This window comes from Natrix helvetica, assembly GCF_964273705.1.
Source record: "Natrix helvetica genome assembly, chromosome: 4".
Classification (NCBI taxonomy): Eukaryota; Metazoa; Chordata; class Lepidosauria; order Squamata; family Natricidae; genus Natrix; species Natrix helvetica.
The window spans coordinates 134,130,308-134,148,051 of record NC_138550.1 but is presented as its reverse complement, the minus strand read 5'-3'; positions in this window follow the sequence as shown (position 1 = coordinate 134,148,051).

Below are 17,744 nucleotides of genomic sequence, written 5' to 3'. Positions count from 1 at the left end.
AGCCAGGCAAATAAAGCATATCAAAAAAAGAACATGGTTTCCAGGAGAATTGGGAGATTAATTTATTTTATATACATTTAACACATTTAACACCAAGAGGATGGTTTTTGTAGGATCTACTGCAGCTTGGGGTTTATTGCTCCTCGTGCAATGCATTGCTAGATGAATGGCCAGGAAGATATTCCCAGATAATGTCCAGTTGCTTTTGTAGATCTTGAAGTAGAACTGGGGATGATATCAAAGTTACTTCTATATGGCACTGTTTTTGGATAACATTTATTAACTTCAGGTAATTAGCAAGCCAGATTGGAGAGAGTCATACAATTCCATAATTCAGCTAGAGTTACTATAACTTGGTTGCATAACTCAGGATTCACATTAGAGGCAGAAAGGAAATGCAGAACACTCTACAAATGTTTGCCATCTACTGACAATCTGTATTTTGAAGTCCAGATTTGATAACCCTTCCTCAATGGCTACTGTTCTATTTGTGTACACAAGTGTTGGTGGTGACCAAAACACTCTATGTTAGGGTACGTCTATCTGGAACGTGTACTCCCTTATGTGATTCAGTCTGGGTTTTCTCATCTGCACAAAAGTTCTATTCTTGGTTTTTCCATCACTCAAGGTATGTGCTGTGGGAACTGAGGACCTTCTCCATAGCTGTTCTATGATTCATGTTCAGTTCAAAGGAATGACACTGTGTTCTGCCATCAAATGCTTCTGCTTCTGAACTATGACAGTTGTTTTCAATTCTTTCTAACATTAAACACTTTTTAATCAACTCAAAAGCCTGATTTTTGGGATAAAAATACTCACAAAGCATATTTTAATACAAAGTATATTTCAATTTTAAAAGGACAGAATGAAGAGACTCTACAAATAAGATGTGTGTGTGTGTGTGTGTGTGTTTATTTTCAAGCAATCATTATATGCCAAACCAGTATATATAAAGAAATAAAAGAGACAGACAACTCATTCTCCATCTGCCTGCAGAGGCATAGGTGGTGGCAAGAAGGACAGGGAAAAGAGCTGCTACTGAAGCAAAGGCCAGATAAAGGAGGGCTGATTGCAGGCCAAGAAAGTAGTCTATGACAATTTTTCACACGAAGATTATGAAGAGAAACAATACTACAGCTTTACAATAAAAGCAGTTCTGATCTATATGGCATTGGTTTCCTATTATGACCTATCTTGAAGGGCTGGTGTCACTTTTAAAATAAAACAGCAAGACAACAAGGGAGGGGTGTGTGATGATGGTATTGGGTCATAATCATGGAAGTGAGAGAGCCTATACTTGTATCAGAAGTCATCACCGTGTACATGCCATCATGGTTTATTTTTTGGGGTTTGTTACCGATGCCATTGGACAGTTGTGGCAAAAAATGGGAGAAGAATTAGTTATTTCAGCCTGAAATTATGTGGGAAGGTCACTGGTGTTACCTGGGCAGGACTATGGCAATACAAATCCTAGACCTCACTCCATAGATAGCAAACACATCTGACTGACTGAAATATTTTGAAGCAACAAGTAATATACATTAGTAGTTCAGGGGGAAAAATAAGACTATTTGGTCCAAAGTTTAAATTTACTTGATCATTTGACTGATTGAGCAATTAGTTGCCATATATACCCCAGTTCAGTCTGGACTTACTTTCCATTTCTATTGTTCTTACTGGCATTGCCACTGTGGACTTTTTTGTACCCTGAGGGATGAATGAGACCGGCATGCATTACTCATGGGCATCTGCAACATGAGACAGGTGACACCATGAGGCAGGTGAAGTCATAAAAAGATGTCTTTGATGCTCTCTGAGCTTAGTTGTTTTCTTGCAGATGTTTCATTACCCCAGTTAGGTAACCTCGTCAGATGAGCACTGAAGAAATTACCTAGTTTAGGTAATAAATGGTCTACAAGAAAACAACCAAGCTCAGAAAGCATCAAAGACCCCTCATTCCAACCCTGAGTTACAAATATACTCCTTTATTGAAATCATCATAGCATATACCCAATGCTTTGACATTTCATTTCAGCTCTCCTAGGGCAATTACCATTTTTTATGGTTTATCTGGCAAGCAGGCAGAAACTATTTCTTCTCTGATATTAGTAGACAAGTTTGGACAAGTTTCTTTCTGAAAGCGGAAGAGACATTAAATCATACTCTTTAGCTCTCCAGTTGTGGAATAGTTCGACATAATGTTATAGTATTGAAAAATCAACCATACACTCTACCACAGTCCCAGGTTTTATCCAGGCCTGATTATTAGAATAGGAGTCTGTTGTGGCCCAGCAGAAGCCGTTGGAGCTGCCACCAGACTCCGACAGCGAGGGTCCCTATGAGTCGGCTCTGGAGGATGTGGAGGACCCTGGACAGGGTTCTGACTCCGAGCAGGGATCAGAGAGGCTGGTTGGCCACCAGGAGGTGCCTGAGGCATGGAGCAGTGGTGAAAGCCAAAGGGAGTGTGCTCCTGATGTCATGCCTTGGAGCAGTGGGGAGGAGACAAGGGACAGTGAGTCAGACATCAGCAGTGAGTTGTTAGATGCTCGTTACCGGCACGCTAACAGGCGTCAGAAGCAATTGCGCAGTTACAGGAGGTAATTGCTCTCAGTTGCTGATAATTAGACTCCTCTCCAGACTATAAAAGGACTGCTTGTGCGCATGCCCTTTTGCAGAAGTCAACGCATGAACTAATGTGGGAGAACAGTCTTGTGAGTGTGGCAAGCTGGATTGCTGCCAGTGTTATCAGTGCCGAGTTGTTATGAAGGCTTATTTGTGTTGGATTGCTGCCAAGGACCTGTCTCTCTGTAAATAAATCCAGTACCTTATCTGTGGCTCGGAGTGTGTGTGTGTTGGTGGGGGGGGGGGTCAGAACAGGAGTCCTTGTGGATTTTACTCTGCAGGTCACTGCCAACTATAGGGGGCAGTGCTCATCTCATTTTGAGGCCATTGAGCCAGCACTGTCCAAAGACATTTCAGTCATGTGGTCAGCATGATGTCACAAAGCATCGTTACCTTCACACCGAAGTGGTACCTATTTATATACTCAGGGGTGGGATCCTGCCAGTTTAACAATCGATTTGCTGAGCGCGGGTGCGCAGTTTACAGAAAACACACCTTCCACATTACTGCTAGCAAGGAAAATGGCTGAGGCACAGCAATCCACTCTGCCTCTCCGATCAGCTGGGCTTTGGAAAAAGAAATATAGGTGAGTATAGTGCAGGGGCAGGCGGGCGGGCCCACTTCAAAGTTGGAATGAACTGGTTTGCTCTCAGCTGATAGTCAGAGCTACTGATTCACCTGAACCCGTCTGAATCGGTAGAATCCCACTCCTGTAATATACTCATATTTACATGCTTTTAAACTGCTAAGTTGGCAGGGTTGGGGCAAGAATGGGATCTCATCCTGCTGCATGGAGTTCAGGTCTCGAACCTGGGATGTCAGTTTTCCAGACAATGAGCCTAGCATCTTAACTCTGAGCCACCACACCATCCTGATTATTAGAAGAAGGTCTAAAAAATTACAAAGGGATAGAACATAATAGGAAGAACACTTGTAGGAACTGTTATAATGCCCAGTGATGATCTATATCACAACTTCATAGGGACACTGCCCTTTTGGGAAGTGCAAAACACGTTTTGTCACTTGCTTATCCTTGCTCCCTATGGTCATATATGACCACTAAAAAGGCAGCTGTTCTAGGCTTCATTTCTGGGACATTAAGATGCTGACTTTTAGAGCCCTAAAAGTTTAGACCGAGATTGTTCTGGGACCTCTGTAAGATTGTTAGCCAACCTGAGATCAGCATTTTTGTTCTGAATTCTAATTTTCCAATAATTGACTCTCAGACTGGGAGTTTAAGAGGAGTGTCCTTTTCCATTTTATGAATGCCCAACTCCTAGGAAGTACATAAAACATTCGCTTCATTGGTCTTCGTTAAGTCAAGAAGGGTTACCTACAAACCATAAATGGTTACATATACCTAAGTGTGAATTCCGGGAAATAGAGTGTATCACTGTGGCTGCCTTTTAAAGGTCATTTTAAAATGTATTGTGCTGTTATATTCTACTCTTTTGAATTAAAATACAGTTTGATGTCATGGAGAGTTGGCTATTCCTGCTAACGCTGTCATCTTTATTAGGATATAAAGACATAAAGCCAGAAAACAGGTGATTGTGAGTTCTAGTCCCACCTTTGACCAAACAAAATTACAGGATGATCTTTCTCTCAGCCCTAGAAGGAAACAATGGCAAATTACTTCTGAAAAAAACCTTGGTAAGAAGATTGCAAGCACTTATCCAGGCAGTCGCCAGGAGTTAATACTGACTTGGTTTTTTTCAAAAAAAAAAAAACACATCAGTGCAATTCCCAGGGATGGAGTGCAGAGTTCCTGTGCTTACCTTAATTACAAAGGGAGGAGGGAAATCTTGTCTTTTATCCTTGCAGAGATGCCTCTGCCTTCCCATGCATCAATTAAATCTCAAAAGAAGACATCAGGAAGGTAATCATCCAAGAGTCCTTTTTAAGATATTGAATTATATATTTCTACACAGCATTAATAAATGGTAAAACTTTGGGGTTGTTTCCCCGCTTCTTCCCAGCAGAGAGAAAATAGAGGCCATGAAATGAAGATGTTGCTGTCTCCTGATAGAATATGATCACTGCTGCCCCAGAAGCTAGATTATATAAATGATTTCATTGTGGAATATACGATTTGGTTACATAGCTTGAGTTTCCCCATTTTAATCTCTACTTTACTAAACTAGGGCCTTCCAGACGTGTTGGATTTCATCTTCCATGATTCTCAGCCAGCTGATTGGAAATTATTGGGAGTTTAAGCCGACACATCTGGAGAGCACTAAGTTGAAGAAAGATGAAGCACAGCCCTCCAGCGTAGTACAGCGTTGATTACCTCCTTTGAAGCAGTCATTCTAAATAATTAGATGAAACACTGGCTGATTCAGATAATTAATTCTTTTGTTTCTGTTTAGTGTTTTCGAAGTATCAAGGGTTAAAAAAAACCTTTTTTCAAAGCATTGAAAAAAGTTTCCATAATAGTAGAATTGTGGGGTCTAATAGGATCGCTTTCATACACTGGGTGCCGCTTCATTTGCTTTTTCTTGGTGCTTAAACATTTAAAAAAGACACCCATTATTCAGCTTTTGTGAATGCTCCCTGAATCTAGTTCCTTTTCTCAATAGCTATTACTAAAATGGAATGCAGTGCTTGCATTTAGGGTATTCAGTTTTAGCTTACTAGTAGGTGAGCGTGAACTAGAAAGTAGGAGGACATTAAAAATAATGATAAATGCAACCTGCCTTGTCAAGGTCGGTGTAGAAAAGCAACAAACAGCAAACCCCACTGCTAAAACTGGTGTGGTTTGTTCAGCTTGGTATATTATAAAGAAAGCCACCGATACTCACAGCAGCATTTGACCTTTCAGATGGCATAGTGTGTGCATATAAAATGCTGAGTTAGAAAACTGTCAGATAAAATATAGAGATGAGATAATAGTCAGAGAGATAATGTTAAATGGGTTCCAGTATGCTAAAATGATCGGGTTTCTTTGAAATGGCATGTGACCTCACTGGGATATCAGTTTCTTTTGTGCCCAGTGTTGTTTGTTTCGGGATTTGACACCCACGCAGGCATAGCGCCACCTGCTGCAAAAGCTTTGAATGGCAGGAGACCAACTTGTTGGCTCTTTCGATGCCAGAAATAGTCCATGTGCTCAAAGTAATGGTTTTATCTATGAACTTCAGCTCTTGTTCATCAGAATCTTTGTTCTCGTCTCTTGTTTGTTCTTGAAACAAACTGCACTGTACTGAGTCATTTGAAGACTCCATTCTTTAAGATGGACAAACCTGAAATCTGTCTATAGTATTTATGCTGCAGGGTTATGCTTGTTGTTATTTAATTTGACTCATATAATGCTGGTGTACATCATTCCTGTTCCTGTTGCCTTAAGAGGAAGTGGGAAGCCTGCCCTTGTTGCTGCTGCTACACAGGCATCCTTTGTTAAGGATTGAATGCAGGAGGAATAAGTTTTATTGTCCTGAAGCAGGAAGAGCTTTGAGCAAAATACTGAATGGCATTAATGACATCACTAAGTATCCAATTCCTCCAATTCCATTCATCACAGATGCTTCTGAGGTGAAAAAAGGAAAGAAGGAAGGGAGGAAGGGAGGGAGGGAGGGAGGGAGGGTAGAAAGACAGCACCCAATCCTGTCCTAGAAAAATGAGATCTTTTAGGAAATATTAAAATGGCAGAATATTTCCCCCAAAAGAGAGGCAGAAACTCAGCTCCCCCACCATTATCAATGGAGCATTAAGGCCTGAGCCAGTCTATTCTACATAACAAAGATCTACCTCCTTCAGGCAGAGCCATAGTAGGAATTGCCCAAAGCCCTCTACCCATCTTACCACATGGCACCTGGGAAGATTACATCATCCAGCAAGACTCAACCAAGACTGGGACTCAGGACAACCTGGAAAGTTGCCCCTGTATGGTCCCATGGGAGTCTGGCAACCAATCAGAATATAAGCTCAAATTCAAAAGCCCAGAGAGGGCATAAAACCAGGGTACTCTCAGTATCTCTGCTCCTTTCCCCCAGGACCTCAAACCATATGGTCCTGTCCACCATTAAAAACCATCTTTCCAAGCAGTCTCCATGTTTCGAGTGTCTTTCTCCCCACTTGAAACTAAACCCAGATGGACATTTCTTCCAACGGAAGGATGGATGGATGGATGGAAAGAAGGAAGGAAGGAAGGAAGGAAGGAAGGAAGGAAGGAAGGAAGGAAGGAAGGAAGGAAGGAAGGCAGGCTTAGTCATTTTTAAAATGAACTTTTAATTGCACGCAAGCGTTATTATGCAAAGAATGCTTTAAGCCAACCAAGTTTAGGGAAAACACAAATTAGTGTGCAAATCACTGGTTTTTGCAGAAACAGATGTACCCTCTCCTGTCAACTGGGAGAGAGGACCAGAGGAACCATGGAGAATCACCTAGCTGGCAAGCTGAACTGTATTCTTTCAACTCTGTTTACTGTGCTGTTCAAAATTACAAGCAATTGTGTACTAGAATATTGGGGATGATTTGTGCTGTGGTTCTTCCTTACAAGAAAAGTTTCACTTTATGCTTCCATTTTTTCAGTTGACAGAAGAGAAATTCTCTCTCCTTGACTGGCTCTTAATATCATTTGAGATGTGAAGACATGCTGGGCAGCTTCTTGCAATGATCTTCTAGATGTTATCCGCTGATCTCTTCTCTAAGAAAACCCCACAACCCCTAATATCCCCATCAACTGCACTTTGCTATGATGATCTTTTGGTGGACAAGAGGGGTTGCTGAAGTTTCTTTTATTCTTTCCATTAAGACTGTTACTATATCACGTCTAACTTAGATTTGCTACTTCAATGGTAAAATTAGATCCGCCTCCAGTGATATATGCCTTAAGAATGGAACCACAAAGGAGAGAAGGGGGTTCTGCACATGATTTATATAACATTTTTTCTGTTCTCATCACATATGGATGGTTGGCAGAGAAATAAAAATGTTAACCACAGAACAGTAGATTCTAGCCAAAGTTTAGCTGTAACTCTCTGGGAAATGAATTTGATGATGTTTTTTCCTTTCTTTTTAGCTACCTGAACTGTGACTTTCCTTCATTCACAGCATTGTTTAAGACAGTTTTTCAACAATCTCAGCTGCAGGATCCTTGAACATCTTCCTATCTTGTTTCTGCATCTAACCACCCACAATGATGCATGTATGCCCTCATGTGCACTTTTGGCAAATTGCATCTTTGTTAGTTCAAGCATAAACTGTGTATGGAAACACAAAACCCACAAATACAGAGCTGCTTAAATCCAGGAAATAAATATTATTCTTGTTGTTGGCTTGGTATTAAGCAGCTTGGATGTAGAAGGTGATGCAAATCGGGTAAAGAAAATAGCATCAAGTTGTGAAGTTGGTTTATGTTTTTTCCAAAACATACTTTATACATTCCTCATATAACCATGACGGCTATAAATCCTTATGTGGAAGAGTCTTACCTGAGTGATAGGACAATGTATTTTAAAAATGAAGGTCCAATTTTCAATCTATTGCTTTTTCTAGTTTAAACACACTTAGTTGTAGAGCTGCCAAGTTCTTTGCTTGGCAAGTTCTTTGCCTGTAATTTTGGACAGGCTACTAGGAGTGGGTAAAAAATAGATTAGCTCTAAAAGTAGATCTATGGATGATTCACAGTAGATCAGCAAGGATTTCCTGTTCCCAATTATTTACCAGCAGTTATAACTGAAATAATTACTTTTCAATCTCATTTTCAACTGAACTAAAGGTTAAAGTACCCTGTTTCCCCGAAAGTAAGACCTCCCCGAATAATAAGCCCAATCGGGCTTTTCAGTGCATGCGCTAAAATAAGTCCTCTCCCGAAAATAAGCCGTCCCTGAAAATATTGCAAAACAGCAGCAGCCATGAGGTGACTATGCTTGCCGCCTCCTGCACCTCAAAAATAATAAGACCTTCCCAAAAATAAGGCCAAGTGCTTATTTTGGGGGTCAAAAGAAAATAAGACCCTGCCTTATTTTTGGGGAAACACAGTAGGAATTAATTTTTTTCTGAAAAGACACCAACATAATGATCTTGCGGTACTACTTCCTCACCTTAGAATTAATATAGAACTGTACAAATATATAATTTATGTATCAATTAAGAGTGAAGAACTACTAAAAAAATAAACTATCACAAGGAGGGATTCAACTTATCACTAGAATAGGTGGTCTGATATCAGACAATTTTATCCATTTACTCAGTCAAAGGTTACCAGACAAATACTGTATTATAGGATCTATTTGAATTAAATGTGATTTCTTAAAATCTTTTTTTAACTTGTGTTCTTCCTTTCCTAGCATCAGAAAGATCATAAACTGAATCTATGAAACTATTTGATCTCTTTCACCATTACCGATTAATAAATGTCCCAGAAAACGTAATATAGCTTGTCCCTTTCCCTCCAGATAAATATAAATGTGACTACATTTAAGCCATTCAGCATTGTGCTCCAGTTGTCCAAAGAACATATCAGCCTGGAGTTTTCAACACAAAGGCCAGAGCTATGTTTTACTACTCAGGCCTTTCTCCATTTCCTCTCAGGGAGCCATTCATCATTGATAGTGACATATCTCTGGCCCTGACTTCAGTTGCCAGAGAATTTTTGTCATTTTCTAATAAATCTCAGAGAAGTGTCTACATGGTTTGAGAAATGAAGAGGTTTCACTGCTTTAAAATGAGTAGTTGTGAGTGCCAGAATGTGACAAGCAGAAATATAAGAAGGGGGGGAGAGATACTGTAGAAAATGTCCAAGTTCCATGTAAAAAAGTTTGCTGATTTTTCTGCTTAGCAAAGATTCCAAAATACAGAATTCTCCTCCCCTTAACTCCTATGCAGCTGCTGCCAAAATGTTGCAAAATTTATCTTAGTGTGTGAATTGTTTTGTTGAGTTTTCCTCTCCTTTTCCATGCTATAGCAGATTTTACTGATTTACATGTGGGGCACCACTTCCTCTGCCTATACAATTTTACAAGCAAACACAAACAATATTATTTCTTATGGCTTTTTAAAAAAAAAATCTTCTGAAATAAATATTCCATCAAAGACACTTTTATGTCTCACAGTGGCCAGTCTCAAATGTCTTTGCCTGCTATCATGTTCAAAACCTTGGGGCACGATTCATTTTTACAGTAGATTTTCTCAATCGCAGTTACTAATCAGATTAGTACTGCTTTTGTATCCGACAAGTCATTAAGGAAGTTGTGTGGAAAACCAACCATTGTTTTTAACTGTCTGTCTTTGAAATTTGCTTTCTAAAAATAATTAATGGTAAGTTAGACTAACCCTACAGAGTCAACTACCAAGGAAATATGAGGCCCTTTCTCCCCACTCCCCACCTCAATTATACTATATTCTGAATAAAGAGCAAACAGCACTGGGAGAATTCTAATATTCAGGTCGACCAGCTGCAAGCCATCATCTTTTGCCAATGTCACTTATTTCCTGTTCTTTGTTGCTCTCAGGTGTTTGTACATTTCACTTCTGTTCAACATTTTACTGTTGAAAAGCCACGTATGATTCTTCTTAAGGAATGTCTCAAGCAATACCTAGCTTTTCTATGGCACATTAAAAAAGTGATTTGGGGACAATATATCTGCCCCTTCATTATCAGTGTGCACTGTCATTGTCTTTGTTTTATTCCAACCAGAGACAGATATCCACACAAGGCTGGGATTCAGCCAGTTTGGACCGGTTTGGGCGAACCGGTAGCTCCAACGATCAGCTGGGAGTGAACCGGTTCGGTCCGACAATCAGGTTGGCCCACTCACCCACCTTGCACTTTATTTACATATATCCTCTAAGATGATTAGCACAGCAGAGCGGATGTCCATGCCTCAGCTGTGTTACTCCCCAAGAAGTAACATGGAAGGTAAGTTTTGGTAAAACTGTGTACATGCGTACAGTGCATGTCAGGCATGGGCACACATGAAACATGCAATCAAACCAGCAGGATCCCATCACTGTATCCACAACCTTAAAACCGTCATTCCACTCTTTGTACTATTTGAACAAGATGACAGGGTGTGCATGCATAGCTAGCTTTCGAAAAGGACATCCTCCACAGAAAGAAAATAAAAGCTAGTGGTTTTATTCTACTGCTCCCACCTCCCCACAATTTGCTTGTTTGTTTGATGCCAATACAACCCAAGGCCTTTTAAATCAGAGCAACTCGACTGTCAGAGGAAGAAGGAAAGCTCATAGCTTCCAAAACTTTTATGGTGAAACCTGGAAATTAATGGAGAGAAAAATATTACCAGAATGAAAGAGTGTTATTCTGCCCAGCATGGAGCATTAATTCTCCCCAAAGATAGAAATTAAGCCAAAGATCTACAGAGCTATGGAGAACGTTGGAAGATTGTAGAAATGTTGGGCTTTACTTAGTAGATGAACCACATCCCAGTGACATCCAGACATTTCTAAATCCCTCAAATCAATTTTAGTGGTGAAATTTTTTCAGATGCAGAAAGAAACCCAACAGAGACGCCTTAATTACACTGTAGACACAGTAAAATGTACTGTACATTTGGATGCAAAATGTTTTTTATCAAAGCACTCTATAGTATAGGGCTGTCAAACCTGGGGTGTCATGTCATTATGTGATGTATTGCGACTTTTTTCCCCTTCACTAAACTGGGGGTGGCCATGGCCAGCGTGTGACTGGCTGGGGAATTCTGGGAGTTGAAGTCCACAAGTCTTAAAGTTGCCAAGTTTGGACACCCCTGTTGTAAAGAAATGCTCTATGGTTGGATCATAAGGAAGTGTTCGTTTCATAGTTTTTCTGATAGAATTATAAAATCATCATGTTGGAAAGGGCCTTGAAGTTCCTCTAGTCCAACTCTCTTACCCAAGGTCCTCATTCCAACTCAGATAAAATGCTATCAACCCTTGCCTTAAAATCTCTAATGATACAGCACCCATGACTTCAAGAAGCACATTGTTCCACTGTTTAATCTCTTGTCCCTCCTTTTTTCACTTCCCCCAACCTATCACCCTTATAAATATGCAAGAGTTGGTTAATTAATTAATTGTCTTTTGCAGAAAATTTATTTGATTTATACCCAAAAATCCCAAAGCTAGTATTTCTCAGACTACAGAAAGAAATGCAATACCAGTGCAGATGCTCAGTTCCATGAAAGGAAACAATATGGGATAAGTTTAGCCCAAAAAGAGAAAAGGAGAATCACTGCTGGTGTAGAACCCATTTCCCCTCAAACCTGATACCTGACGGTATTGAACAAATGACCCATTGAAATGAACTATGGATGGAAGGGAGGAAGAGCATGAACTGTCCACTATGGGAAAATGACATCATATAGAAACTGTGTATAACTACTACAATTAACCATGCCCACTGCACATTAAAAGGTCTGGCTCAACATAGCTAATGATACAGTTGCTTAGTTCAAGCATTTTCTGATAAAAGTCCTTGCATCAAACTTGCACGTATAAGCAAAATCATTCCAATAAGTGTTTGTTATAACTAAATTCTGAGTGATCTTTTTTCTACAAAGTACTTTTTTACAATACCAAAGCTTTTTAGATATTCTGGTGAGTACACAACTACTCAATAAATGAATAAATCATTGTTCCTTCCTGCATGCATCAACTTAAAAAAAAATAGGGGGGGGGAGAATAAATGTTAAAAGAAGCTTCAGTCAGCAAGTCAGTTTTATCTTTGCTTGTACAACACATATATTGTATAGCACTAGATATGGACACCAATTCTCATCATAAGCTGATAGCCAATGGTGTTTTTCAAACCAATTGTAATGTTTTTGTTTATTTTGATATGTTACAGGTAATCCTTAACTTACAACAGTTCATTTAGTGACCGATTGAAGTTGCACACCAAAGTAGCCCCACCCCCACCCAAATGCAGACAGGATCCACTGAAAGAAACAGATTAAAATTAGATTTGCAAGAAAAATGTTGGAAGAGAAACCAGTCAATGACTTTAGGTCTGTCACACTCTCACAGCCCAACCTACCTCAAAGGGTTGCAGTGGGGAAAATATGAGGAGAAAAAAGCATTAGGTATATTCACTACCTTTAGTTACCCACAAAGTAATCTAATAAATACAATAAAGTAAAATAAAATCAAAGGTGGTATTCTACCGGTTCAAACCGGTTCGCCTGAACCAGTAGCAGAAATCGCGGGTGGCTCTATGGACCTTTTTAGCAAAAAGCACATGCGCAGAAGGCTTAGCGCCCGTGCTCACATTTGCAAAATGGTAAGGACGGTAAGCAAATTCCACCCCTGAATAAAATGAAAACAATTATAAAGTGAAGAATAGAGCCCCAGGCACTAGGTGGTAAGTAAATTATTCGGGGTATAAAGGAAAATTAAAGTAAAAAAATATGAGAAAATTTATATCACAAATTTAGATAATTAAGAATTCATTAACATATAAAAACAACTATCTGGTGAACAATGCATAATTATGTATACATACACATACACACACACATGCACACATGCACACACACAAAGATGGTGTGATCCAGGTACCACCATTGGAAACATTAAACACACCACACGACACATTTCTTTGTTATGAGAAAAAAGTGTTCTAGTATCATTTGTCAGTGAACAGTGTAAGTATTTCCCTTCCTACATGACACAAAACATTGTGTTGGGAATTGCAGCGTAATTACAACTCATTACACAGTGTAATTGTAGCTTCAATGCATCTTAGTATCTCTAGAGCATGCAAAGCAAGGCTGGCATGAGACAGGCAGAAAGTGAACAGCCTGCAGTTCAGATATCGTGGCTCAGGAATCTGAGAAATAAAATATCTATTTTGGGTCTCTTAGAAGTTCTGGGAAATGTACTGATTGTGTTGCGTTAGAGACTAGAAAATTCCAAGGGCTCCAAGATCCCTCTCACAGTTACTGATTTTGAGCCAGGCTGCACCTAATCTGTACTTGTACCTTTGTTTTTTCCTGCCTAAGTGTAAAAGCTATAACTTATTTCATATTTGCATTATTTAAAAAAAAAAACTACTACAATGCATTAGAAATGGATAGTAGAAGGAGATCAAAGCAGATTCAAAAGGGAAGATGAAATCATCCGCTATAAAATAACAGTAAAAATTCATGATAATTTGGTTCAAATCAGCTTTGAAAGCAATGGTGCCCTTCCTGATTCATCCAAGAGATGACTGGGCATTTCACACCATGGCAGATCCTGTTGTGATGGGTCAGATTTTGTGCAATTTGGAATTTTGCTCATACTTGTGTGAAGGCAATTTAAAAGTTTCAAAATACACTGAATCATATTTTATGTAAGAGGGGCCTAATCATAATTGTCAGTTAGGAATTTTTTTTCCCCTTAAGTATTTCTGTGTTTAGCTCAACGCTCTCTTTGCGAGTCGATTCCACGGTGAATACAATCCGCAGAAACAATGCTTCCATGCTATATGCTCAAATATAACCCATATAATGTGACTGGAAATTTGGAAAGGCCAACCCAAACAATGTTCTACATGCTGTTCGGGGAATTGTTTCTCACAACTGTGCCCTACCTGGCTGTTGTGTTCGGTGTTATATAACTGAATAAGTAATCCTGAAAGCAAGGTCAGTTCCACTGGCAGTCTGGATAAACATTCATCTCAAATTAGGGAACAAGAGAGATTTTCCTTATGGCAGCTCCTCTGCCAGGGGGTAAAAAAAGATTAGTTTGCATATAACTGGGTGAACATTCAATTTTCTTTGTAAATTAAAATTCCCCAAGGATATGCTTTAATGCCTATTTGGGATAATTGAAGCAGCTATATTTCATATCCTGTGTGTCACCGTGTAGGCTCTGGCCAGAGTCCTGTTATTACAGACCCTTTAATCCTTAAGCATGGAGGGGAAGTGAGGACACAGGGCTACTGTCTCCCAGCACTGACGGGAAGGTCTGATAACAAAGAGAATCTGTATTTGGACAAACATATTGTGCTCTTCCATATAATTCTGCCCAATTGGTATTCCTGACTGCATTGTTAATGGAACAGGCGTATACATTTCTCCACTGACACAGTGATATCTGGAAGAGCCTCATCTCTCCTCAAAACTTTGAATGTTATAATTACACACACACACATATATACGTACATAGATACATATACATACACTGCACTGCCTATGATGCTTAGCACAATTGTATATTCAAATACTGTACTCTTGAAATAATTAGCATTATTATTGATAATATGTCTCTGAAATACTGTTAAACAGATAATAGAGTCCCTTCTTGTAACAGAATAGTAGGGTTGGAAGGGACCTTGAAGGTCTTCTAGTCCAACTCCTACTCAAGCAAGAGACCCTATACTAATCTGGACAAATAGCTGTCCAATCCTTTCTTAAAATTCTTCAGTGATGGAACACCCTCAACTTCAAGCCATTTTCCTGATTAATTGTTCTCACTGACAAAAAATTTCTCCTTCGTTCTGGGTTGGATCTCTTCTTGATAGGTTTCTATCCATTACTTATTGTCCTGCTCTCCGGTGTCTTGGGTTGACCCCCTTCTTCTCTGTGCCAGTCCCTCAAATATTGGGAGAGTGCTATCATGTTACCCGTAATCCTTCCTTTCATTAAACTAGACATACCAAGTTCCTCCAACAGTTCAGCATACATTTTAGCCTCCAGTCCCCTAATCATCTTTGCTGCTCTTCTCTGCACTCTGAGTTCCATATTTTTCTAGATGAACCTATAGAATTGATTTTTTAATTGTTAAATAAAGCTCCTGGTGAATGTTGGTTCTCTCTACTTTTAATGTAAAGCTATAGAGTATGGCTATTTCTAAAGTAACCTTTCTCAATATGACATCTTAACCAGTTGACAAAATCTTGAGATCTCCTGATATTTTAGGGAGTGCTATTCAGTCCTCAACAGTTGACCATGCTAACCTGGAATTCTGGAATTCGCAGCCTCTGCCACATCTGGATATTGCCATCTGCACTTTTCTGGTAAAAGACTGGTCTAAATATTCTAGATTAGTTAGAACTTAGATTAGATGACTTGTTCTAGTATTATTTGAATAATGTATCAGTACTTTTAATGACAAAACATGGGTCCTTGTTCAAATTACTAGGCAATGATTAAGATAACAATCAGAATAAAGCTGGAAGGAACCTTGGAGGTCTTCTAGTCCAATTCCCTTCTCAGAGAAGACCTGTACCATTTCAGATAGGTGGCTGCCCAGTCTTTTCTTAAAAACCTCCAGTGATTAAGCATCCACAACTTCTGACTACCCACTAGTTAATTGTCCTCACTGTTAGAAAGTTTCTCCTTAATTTCAGGTTGTTTCTCGCCTTGATTAGTTTCCATCCATTGTTTCTTGTCTTGCCTTATGGTGCTTTGGAAAATAAGTTGACCCCTTCTTCTTTATGGCAGCCCCTCACGTACTGGGATACTGCCATCATGTCACTTCTAGACCTTCTTTTCTCTATACTGGCCATACCTAATTTCTGAAACTGTTCTTCATATGTTACTTTGTCTCAAGGCCCTTAATCATCTTAGTTGCTCTTGTTGGCACTTTTTGCAAAGTTTCAACATCTTTTTTGTAATGTGGTGACCAAAACTGAATGTAGTATTCCAGTTTCTTGCTAAGGCTTTATAAAGTGAATACTTCACACGATCTTGACTCTATCCCTCAGTTTATGCAATTAAGGATTGGGTTAGCATTTTTGGTTGTTGCTGACACATGTTCGTGCACTAGGACTCCAAGGTCCCTCTCACAGTTACTGTTTTTGAGCCAGGTTGCATCTAATCTGTACTTGTACCTTTGGTTTTTCCTGAAAACCTTGCTTTTCTCCATATTAAATCTCATGTTGTTGGATAGGGCCATTGTTCAAATCTGTCAGTTGGATCCTGAGCTTGTCTTTTGGGGTGTTGGCTATTCCTGCCAGCTTAGTGTCATCTGCAAATTTGATGAGTACCCCTTCTATTCCCTCATCTAAGTCATTAACTAACTCATCTAAGATTATCCTAGAACTGCCTCGGAGCATGTCATGGACTAGGTCTAATTTGATGTTTATTCCTAATCAGGGTCTTCCAATACTACAATAGTGTCAACAGCTGTAGCTACTAGTAAGCTTTGAATCATACAACCCTTCACCTTCAAGAATTGCAATGTAGGTCTATGAAAGCCAAACTGCAATTGTAAATAAATCTATTTTCATTGAATTTTATGTATGTATGTATGTATGTATGTATGTATATACTTTCTCTCATCTTACCCTTGTTATCTTAATTACCCATAAAGTAATTGGTTAGTAACTTATGTAAAAAAAATATAGGGTCACATTCATGCCAAGGAAAAGAAAAAGAAACAAATCCAGGATTTAGAGTACAACACGTTAAAAAAGGGAAGAGGGATACATATAGTATGAATAACCAATGCACAGAAGAACTCAACGCCTTAACCATTCAGAATGAACTTTGGCCTCCCAGTGATCACTCTTTAGTACTTAAGTCTTCATAAATTTCCATCCTTTATAGAGTGTTTTTGATGGCAGGCAATTGTTTGCTGAAAGTTAAGTGCTCTTTTATATGATCATATAAAGCAGGCTTTGGTTTGAATGGGTACATTACACTGACAAATGTTTATTGGCAAGCCAATTACAGCTTCATAAATCAAGGCCCTCTGACACAGATAGGGTAAACTCACAAGTACCACCAGATGTCACAACTGAGCCCAGCAGGGTAATTCAAATAATACCATGGAATCCTGTCCCTCATCCATAGCACTGACAGTAGTCAAAACAGGAAGAAAATGGTTTATTATCTTTCATTTAACTTATTAAAATACTTGTTGCAGGATGTCATGGCCAACCTGGAGTTGTGGGGGAAAGGGGGAATGCATTTGTTTTCAATTTGCAGATAGATTAAAATGACAAGGTCAAGCACAATCCACTGGCAGATTGGCAGCTAAATTTTAAGGTGGACACTATTGTGTGCATACAGCTGAGTAAGGCCTCCTAATTCTTTTACCATTTTAATTTTGCAAAGGGAAACTTATATTTGAAATGCAACAGTTACTATTTAAGTAGATTTATATTAATTGAAAATGATCAGTAAATATTAGAATGTTCTTTTTAAACACACCTAACCGGTACAACCTTGGGTTTATTGTTTATTTGCAAG